The 9,924-nt window shown below is 41.7% G+C and overlaps 1 long non-coding RNA gene across 1 annotated transcript; it reads right to left on the reverse strand.

Moving 5' to 3' along the window:
• Positions 1-435: 435 nt before the first annotated feature.
• Positions 436-9,493, reverse strand: LOC122981085. The gene is made up of 3 exons (XR_006403156.1): positions 9,111-9,493; positions 2,550-2,606; positions 436-2,416 (listed from the first exon to the last, which is right to left on the reverse strand). It is a non-coding gene; the product is annotated as an uncharacterized LOC122981085 (long non-coding RNA).
• Between the last annotated feature and the right edge of the window lie 431 nt (positions 9,494-9,924).

Genomic DNA, 9,924 nt, shown 5'->3' on the forward strand with positions numbered 1-9,924 from the left:
TCAAAGCTGCCCCCAATAAATGAGAAAGCAATAAATTAGCCCTGGTTACCTAATGCTTGTTGAATGAAACTGCTGAAATGGTTTCATATCTCTGGCCAGCAAATCAGTGCATATTCCCTTTTTTATTGTCAATAAAATGTATCCAAAATATATCAAGAAAAAAGATTTTGTTATCAGAGCATTATGATACTTTAAAAAAAAAAACATCAACCAGACTCTTTTACTTGATGGAACATAATGTTTGTCCTATGATTTCCGCAACATCCCCACAGTAATATCTTGTGAAACTAAAAACTGGTGGTTAAAAGTAATTGTACAACATTTAGACTTTTTTTCCATGCCAAACCAGCTCACTGTTTTGACAATTTAAGCACTCTTGAGTTCATGCAATACCTCTGAGCTCTGAGGGGAAAAGTTGTGTGCATGTATGAGTGTGTGCACCTTATCCTGTCCATCTCCCCTAATTTGTTTATTCCCATCCTTTTTATAAACACCATTAGAGGGCAAATAGGTGATCATAAAGTGGAACGGCTCTCCCTCCCATCAACTCAAGACAATTAAGATAAAGTGAAGAGATTTGGTCAGAACATCTTTATTGGCCTCCGCCGCTTTGTAGACAAATGGAATAACTTTCCCTTGTCTCTTTTGTGCAGCGGATTCTGCTGAACTGTGCAATGTGGCTCACTGATTTATCTATCGACTGGGTTATGTTGTCATACAGGGAACTATCAAAATCTCTTTCGGAGCAAAGAAATGTGGCAACAATAAAAACAAGATCAATGGCAACATTTTTATGCACAAAATTTAAGTGCAGAAGTTATAACGAGCAATAAATAATCATCAGAAACCTGCAAATCAAGTCCTGCAGCATCCACACTGTAGTGCTTGTGACTGATATAATACATTTTACCCTTCGTGCTTTTATCCCTGTTTATACATTTTTTCTATTTGTGCACTTCAGTTATTCCACTAAAATGCTATTGGTCTGTCATGTGTAATTACAGGTTCTGTATATGATGAAGTCCAGTTTCCAGTTGACCCTGTCACTGGTAGAGGATATTAAAAAAGAAAAGAAAAATGATAATCTTTGTTGTTTAAAACCACCTGAGCTGTAATAGAGAGGAAAAGTCTTTAATCCCACGGCCAAAATTTGCCTCTTTTCTATTTATGTGTCAATTTTCATTGTCAAAAAGCAGGCTTTAAAACTGAAATGAAAATCCCCTTTCTTTGTAATGTTTATTCTGCCTTTTCCCATATCCGCTCCCGCTCCGTCTGTAGCCTCCCACCCCTATTCACCATATTCCCGGATGCGAGCGGCTTGGAGCCAGCGATAGACTGCAGATGAAAGGGGAGAAAGAGGGGGAAGATGGTAATGAAGCAGAGGGAAGAGACAAGAGGTCCCTGCGGGGATTCGGATGCCTCGCGGGACTTGTTTCGCTGTCAGACCACGCTGGCCCCCACGTCCACAGCTCCCTGTGGAGAAGATGTGTCAGAGGATGTTCTGGGTCAGCCATGGGAAGAGACCATGTCTGGACAGATAACGGCTTTCTGCCAAATTACCACTGATGCTTTTGATGTTGGGGAGTGTAAATAAAAAGAAAATTAGCTTGAACTGTGGACTAGAGACTGCTGAAATTGCCTGAATCAGGGTTAGAAGTCTGAGTTGCTCTGATCCCTATGTACATATAACTGAACAGACATGCTCACACACAAACACGTTTTTTTTGCAAAGACAGAATAAGGAAATGAAACATTCATGTGTTAGTTAAACAACAACTAGAATATTTCAAATACATCCTCAAAACTCGTCAGACCTTTTTCAACGCTGTTAGTCTGACAGCTTCCATGAGTGGCAGGCGGCACCATGCTACGTCATCCTGTGTGCTGCTCTGCTTTTGCTCAACAATTTACCACTTTAAAAGGCCCAATGGCCAATCTGCAGACAATCGTCCCCTGTAACACTATCTGGGCCCTGCTGATAAAATGCAGATGTGGCTCCTCTCAATGTGAATTTGTGACCCATTAAGTAGAGCCCCTCCTTTTTCCTCACCACTCCATCCCTCCTCTTGGCAGAGACTGCAGACCGCCTTTTCACATGCATTCCCCAAAAGCAGGTATGTGGATAGTATCAGACTAACGAGTCACAATGGTGAATTTGTTCAACAAGGAGCACCGCATTACTTAAATCCAAGCGTGGCTCTCCCTCTCTTTGAGATCTGTGGACTAGATTGGCGCAGTCTCCCCAGCGTCTCGTTTAGGGACGAACAAAAGGTGAATTCAAGCGCTCCCTTTGAGGTTCACGAGACCTGACTCTAGTCTATTGATGTCAAGTCTCCCCTCAGTCTCCCCCAATGTCTCCATTGGTCAGCCATCATCGTTGTGTCTTGGGACAACCTTTGTAACAGTTTGGGTGTACCTGGGTTATAAGTGCAATGAAAAAATTAACAATGAATTGTCGTAGAATGACTCACATTAACATGTACAAACCAGAGTCAAGTTTGACTGACTGAACATGTGCTAACTTTCCCACAATTATCCACCATTATTACCTTGATCCTGGCCACCTTCTGCTCCATGCTTGACAGTGTATGCTGTGTTTGTTTGTCCTGGAACGACAGAGTATTTTAATTGCAGGGCAATTTAGAGCCAACAATTAAACAAGATTTTCAAGGTTATGAGCCCCATGTTGTTGCCAATTTGTAGAGCCAAGAAATCTACGTCGGAAATAGATTGCAATGCCTTTCATAACATAGTCATTATAAAATACCTAATGATGCGGTTGAGCAAAAAATAGATATACCTAGATTGGCATCTTAGTTAAGCATATGAATACGAAGCAGAATTCATGTTTTGGGAGCATGTAATGATTGTAGCCTTTCAATTAAATTTAAAATCTTCTCAATTTGTAATACTGACAGGAATAATTGACAGCAATTATTGCCAAACTTTTGTTTCTGATGGCTTTTCAACAGTTGCAAACAAACCTGAGACCTTCTAATGACACAGCACTTTCTATAACCACATGTTCAGACCAAAAGCAGCCCTGGATTAAAACATCACAAGGAGCTGTGTTGAAAGGGGCGTGTTGTTTCAAGTACCAATGAGATAATAAAGTATGATCCAAAAAGGCTTTTTAAAGCAATAGATCCATGAATCTGAAGGCTTATCAGATTCCAAAACAGTGAAAAGCTCTTTACAAGTCTATAAGGAAGGATTTACATCCCTGGAAAGTTATCACAGCGACAAACATCTTCCTTTATTGCAATGATCATCAGGTAAACAGTGGAATTAGTCCATTCACATTACAAAGTAATCTACCAATAATGTGTCCTTGCATTATGTTTGATTGGCCATTGCCAACTTTTTTGCTGGTGGACTGCATTTTCTTCACAGCCTCATTGAAAATGAATAAGAAGGCTGCATTTTTCACGCAGTGCTGAACATGGCCTAAAGCCGGGCTCAGTCTACAGGAGTTTTGGGCCAGTTTATCCCTGATTCACCCCTCCCAACAATTCTGGTCTGGGACCTTGGTCGGTACCAATGTTTGGCCCAGATTATCTGGTAATGTGAGGGGTTTACAGATCCAATTTTAAACCTCCAGAACAGACTCATTGGGGGCTCCCCGATAATTTCAAACATGTTTGATATTTAGGATTTAAAATCTGGATAATTACATCACTACTTTCCGAGTGGGACCACAATAGCCAATGAGAGAGACAAGTTTACAAGGAGATGAAAGTGAATGAGAGGACTTTTGAAATGGCAACCATGAACAAACAATAACAAGCTGTGCGTTGGACAGCTGAAATGGAGGAAAGGCTTGACGATATGTGACAAGAACATGACTGTCCATAAAATGTGTCTTCTAAGACATATCATAAGCGTACGGACAAAGAGGAGAGCTTTACTAATCAAAGTTGTTGCGTGTCAGTCTCCATTTTGTTTACATCTGTTTCCCCACGAGACCATGTGAGATAACATGATGTGGTGCATTGCTCCCTCTGGCACAATAATCTTAATAATATCTTGTAGTGTGTGATGCGCCATTATTTTCAAATCTTGTAGTGTGTGCATATTTGAGATTAGAGAGAACATCTATAAAGTTTCTCCTCATTTTTCTCCGCATCCATTATTGCTTGAGACCCCCTCCCCTGACAACTTTCTGCAGTCAGACTTGTGGGCACAGTCCAACAATTTTTGTAACTTTCCTAAACCAACAATTTAACGAGCCCCCTATCCTGATTTGTACGAAACAGCAGACTTTTCAGCCACTTTTAAGAAAGGCCATTAGGGACTGGTTTACACAGTTTTGCCTCTAGGCATGAATCGACAACCTAGTTCTTTTTAAGCATACTGAAACCTTAATGCATTCAGGGCTGCACTTTTGTCCAAAAAGATAATGGTACCCTAATGAATATGAGTACCTGGATTACCTGTGTTTTTCCTTAAGGTCATGGGTTGCTTAGCAGCAGCAGTGAGGCAGAGTTGATGAGTGCTCTGTGTCCTACTCTACCTAAATAAAATCAGTTCCATTTAAGTGAAATGATTAGTACAAAGTCACATATATGCACACCTAACACTAGTAGAGGTACGGTTATCACGTTAGAGATGCTATGAGTTGCTTGTTATATCCATAAGTAGTAAATTGTATTTCATGACTTCCATGTAATTCCAGTAAATTTTGTTTTGACCACCCTGACCGCTTCTGATTTGAAAGCAGCCAAATAACAGTGTCTCGAACTGTTTATACTGACCTCATTGTTCAATTTGTAAAGATCCCCCCTCATCTGTGGCTTGGCCCAGTAGTGCCTCTGGCTATGCTTTTACATACTCTGTGATCTAGCTCATTGCACCACTTCACTGTGAATAGAGTGAGTTAAAGTCAAAGCCCTGGGTAACAGAGGAGAGCATTATGGATGAGCAGCCTGTGAAAAAAGGCCCATTGAAAAAAGGCCTGTGACAGTTTAATTGGTCGAATTAGTCACGATATTCAAATCGTGTCTGTTGACCAGCCAATGACTGAAGTGTGTACTACTGTAGGCTGGGCCAACCACAAAAGTTGGTCCAAATTGCAAACGAGACACATTAGGCTTTCCCTTCCTGCCAGCAAACCAAAGTCCAGTGGCACAGCACTTTTGCCAGTGCAGCTCCTTGAAAAAGCTTCATTGCTACTTTCTGGCTACATGGAAAACATTGAGAACTCCTTTATAATATCTGTCAGCTCCCCCAGTCTCCAACATAAACAGGTGTTCCACCCAAACCAGTGTATTTACTTATGTCAAGGCTGTGCTTACATATACAGACACTCAACACACTTTTAACATTCTCCTCAATGCTACAGTCGAGCGGCACTTGGCATCAGTGTCTGCGGCCGGTTACACTGTTTCAAGAAGACAAATTAAAGCTATATAATTTGCCCACTGAAAGACTCGCTCTGTATCGCAGGTGTCAGGGCCCAAAGCAGGCGTTAACTCCCTCCAGCCCCCCAAACTCACACACGCATACACATACGGTGTGAGTTCACACTAACATGTATGTAAGACAGCTACAAAAAATATCTCAAGCAGTCACTTAAGTCCCCATAGCATGGTTAACGTGGTTGTAAAACATGCTGGCCTGCACGCGGCTCCAGCTTGTAATAACTGGTGATGACAGTAATATGAGTTTTTGTGTGTATGTGCGAGTAGATGATGTGTGCGATTGTAAAAAAACACATATAAACGTGTCGGTGCAAAGAGAAAGATGGAGAGTTGGATTGTAGGGGATTAGTCGATTTGTATATTTAAAGGAATGGTTTAAAAGTTTGGGAAATACAGTTATTTGCTTTCTTTTTGAGAATGAGGGAAAATAAAATCTATAAACCTCATCATATGTCTGTGCTTTAAACTGATTTTTTGGCCACTCTGGGTCAAAGAAAACAAACTATACTAAAGTAGTACTGAGATATTATCACCTTTTAAGTTGATATAGCAAACAGTTGCCCATTTACACATCCAGCAGATAGGGAGCAACATTAGCAACCCATTTTGGACTCCACCAACTCTGAGGGAAATATCTGCCTCTTTACCTAAATGCACTACTGTGTTCACCATGTCTGTCTCCTGTTTGGTGCTGTCTAGTGGGTTTATCAAAAGTTTTGCTGAAAACAGCAAAGCAGAACCAAAACAGTAAAGTTGTGGGCCAGAAATAAACAATGAGTTGAAAGATGCTATAAAGCTTCATAGAGCTGAGGGAAAAGCAGAGCCAGGTGATACTCCTCTGTGGGTTCATCATTATGAGCTACACCTTTTACATACAAGTAGTCATGTGATCCATTATTGATATAAAACATATTGTTTATAGCCACTAAGTAGAGCGCTGGAGTAGGGACATGGTTAGTATAGATTTGCATTAAGACAGCTGGCCTGTCCCTGTCCAAAGTGGAGAAAGCTGAATACGCATTGTATATTGTCTGTTTAAGACAACTGAGGAGTTACGTGCTGTAAATATTTCTTGGTCAACAGCAATAGGACATTCTGACTGTGGCCAGCATTCTAAAGTCAAGTTTGGGACACCTGGCTACACTGACCATATCTGTGTTGTAGTCAGCTTTACAGTTTTTACAGGTGTCTGTTTTGATTTAGACAAAGCCAGACAACATGCTCTGACTCCAGCTCATGCATGTTTTTAGGCAACTGGATACTGTCTTCCAAGATGGCGGCCCATTCATTCCAATGAAAGTTTTTCACAGGGCACATACCCAGAAAAAGGTTTGTCAGGCTTCCTTAGACTTATGCGTTCTTGGGCCCATAGAGTATTCTCATTAGAGTCCTTCTCTGGCTGAGCCGGGTGACTTCCTGCCAGTTTTCCACACGTGAATGGCACAAAACAACTTACTTTTGTAGCTTTCCAAGACTTCTTAATTTGACTAATTCTTAGTATTTATGATACTCAGAAAAGTTAATACTTTGCTGTTTCTTTTTTAATGATGGGAAGTGTATGGGAAAACATTAATTTGGGCGTGTGGGCGCCACAAAACCTGCAATTCCAACTGTGGCTGCAACACCAAAACTGCCCCAGTATTGCTCCACAAACGTGAGATTGAGACCGATCTTCTCACCTCACTCTCAGAAAGCAAAGTAGTGCTTTGCTCAAAAATTTGAACTAGTCCTTAAAAAAAGCTTGGAAAAGAAAAGGATCTTGCACACGGAGAAGAGGAGAAGATGAGAAAGAGAAAAAGGGGAGGAAAGCGATAGAGCACATCAGAATGCCTGAAGTAATAATCCTTATGAGACACAAAGGCGTGCGCTCCCCGGTGTTCGTATGTGTGATAATGTGGCTTGGCCTTCAGCCACTTCCAACAGTTAAAGAAAGCACTCGAGAAGAGAACAGAGGCTGTCCCTTCCACTTACCTCCCCCCACCTCTCTCTCTGACTCTCTCTATATAAATGCTTGGCAGTTTTACGCATGGCTGGGAGCAATTTCCCACAATGTGTAAATTAGTCAATCTCCCAAGTCAGTAAAGTGGCCTTTGATGGGGAGGACATTAATGAAGTGTACCATTAGGCCTCACATTTGTATTCTTAGGGGCTCTCCAAGCTTTTGATGTCGCGGGGCCCCATGGCTGATTATCCACATGCCAGCGCTGCATGCCTCTGTTACTTAGATGGGAGGGAGGGAGGGGAAGAGAGAGAAAGCCAAAGATGCTGGATGTTTAATGTTCTTTCTCTTCTTTCGATGCCCTGCTGGACTGTCCACGCTGTCCTGCTGGCCATTTGAAATTGGCAAGAGAAAGAAAGAGAGAAGGGAAGGAGAGGAGAGAGGCTGAGTGGTCCAAAAAGTGCAGACTAGGAGCTGGACTTCTCCCTGACACTTCAAAGCGCTGTCTGGAGTAAATTGCTGTGGACCGCTTCATTCAGAGTATAAGGGCTTTCCCTTCGTGGATGACAGTTGCATGGTGACAAAGTTCAATTGGCACTGGTAGGAGTGAAGGGGGGGCCTAGATCAAAGCGGGACCATTGTAATGGTTTTGTTCCGTGGAAAATCGCTTTTTGTCCCTGGCCTTTTCAAGCCAACTCCTGGCTCCAGTCAGAGTAAATGGGATTTTTAACTCCCTTGTGTGGGTGGAAGGGCGAGGGGAGGTGGAGGAGCAGAGGGAGGGGAGATTCTTAGCCTCGGGGTAAGGAACTCAAGACCCCCCCCTCCTGCTCCTCCTTTAACCCCCCCTCCCCAACCCCTCTCTCCGCCCTCTGACAATGCAAGGCCAACTATGTTGATGTTATTGGGCCTTTCATCTGAACTCGGCATCATAATCTTCACAGAGAAAGTTTAGCAGAGCATTTGTGCAATTACGTTTATTGTAATTACCAGAATGGGACGCGGCAATGACTTACGTCCTTGTTTCCCTGATGGAGGGCTTAAAATGTTCTCTGTTGTGCTCTCATCTGCGCTTGCACACTCACACACAAACAAAATTTCTGTCTTTATATTTGCCTTCTTCTTTCCCTCTCATTCACAGCTTCACACATGATGACTCATTCTGGTCTGATCTGGGAAATAAAGCTGAACCTTAGGTGACTGATCTAAGCCGATTATGGACAAATAAACAATCAGCATCTATCTCTGAGCCCTCATCTTCTCCTCTCAAGTCTCAGTCGTCAGCTTGCTTCGATTCGGTAAGGAACACATCAAAACTGTGACATGGGTAATTGGGAAGTTTTTTATTTATCCAATAAGAAAACTCCAAGCGGATATTGTCCTCTAAAGGCCAGTTCAGATCAATGATTCACAACGAGACTGGATGCAACTCGCAAAAGAATCCCAAGATATCTGATGGTAAATGTTCTAAAACTGAGCTGTTCACATCAAAGCAACACACACAGACACAGAGGACTGTTTCCATGGCAACGACGCACTGGCATACCCCGCTACTTCTGTGTTGATACATTGAATTAAGTGGATTAGCTGGATTTCTGTTTGTATTTGATAGCCTACAAGCTACATTACCATCAATGAATAGATTAAATGTTACCACCATTTAGTTGGTGATCGGTGTTTTGTTTGTTAACGTTAGCTAACTTAACTCACAACATTAGCTTACCGTGAATGAAAATGAACAAGACGTAACTTACCACACACCCAGGATGCTTGCAATCGAACAAAGGGTGTTGTTTTTGTTTAATATTTTGGAGTACCTTTTTTTTTTAGCTACAATCGTAAAATGAATGCTGTTCTTCAAAAAGTTGGATGAGCTGGTCTTCCCTCCCCTCTGTACAGAAATCCGCCATGTTTCCAGCACTGTCCTCTGCTGTGACCTGATTGGCTGAAGATAAATAGCTATGTCATTATGTTCTAAAACTGCACTTGGCGATTTGACAATGTAAGTCTTTTGAGACCCCAGGCAACGGCTTCAGACACTCTGCAACTAACCAGTTCACACTGCTGCAATTTTCTCTGCAACATTCTAAAACCGTTTTGTCTCATTGCGAATCATTGATCTGAACTTGGCTTAAAAAGACCTAACACATTCTACACAGCTGTGATGACAAAGGTCAACATTTCCTCATACAGTAAACATGATTTACTTATCATACAAACTTGATATGAGATATATTACTCTATATTACTATCTCATTTTCTCTAATTTGGTTTATTCATCAATTTTTAATGCTTGCTTTCTAATTTTGCATCAAATCTGCATATTCCATCACAGTAAAGTCACAGTAGAGTTCTGACTGACTATAGACTGAGTACTGAAAAGTGTGTGTGTCTGTATGCCTCCACACACACAAGGTATGAGGATATTTTAGTAGCCAAATGCGTCAGACAGAGCTTGAGCTCGGTCTGTGTGATTGACTGTATGAGCTGCTGGCCAAATGTCTCCGTTTTTTCCCTTGAGCTTGGGGAGAAAAGTGTTATTTCTTCAAAAGCCCCATTTGAGAAACC

Source organism: Thunnus albacares, chromosome 4 (assembly GCF_914725855.1).
Source record: "Thunnus albacares chromosome 4, fThuAlb1.1, whole genome shotgun sequence".
Taxonomy (NCBI): domain Eukaryota; kingdom Metazoa; phylum Chordata; class Actinopteri; order Scombriformes; family Scombridae; genus Thunnus; species Thunnus albacares.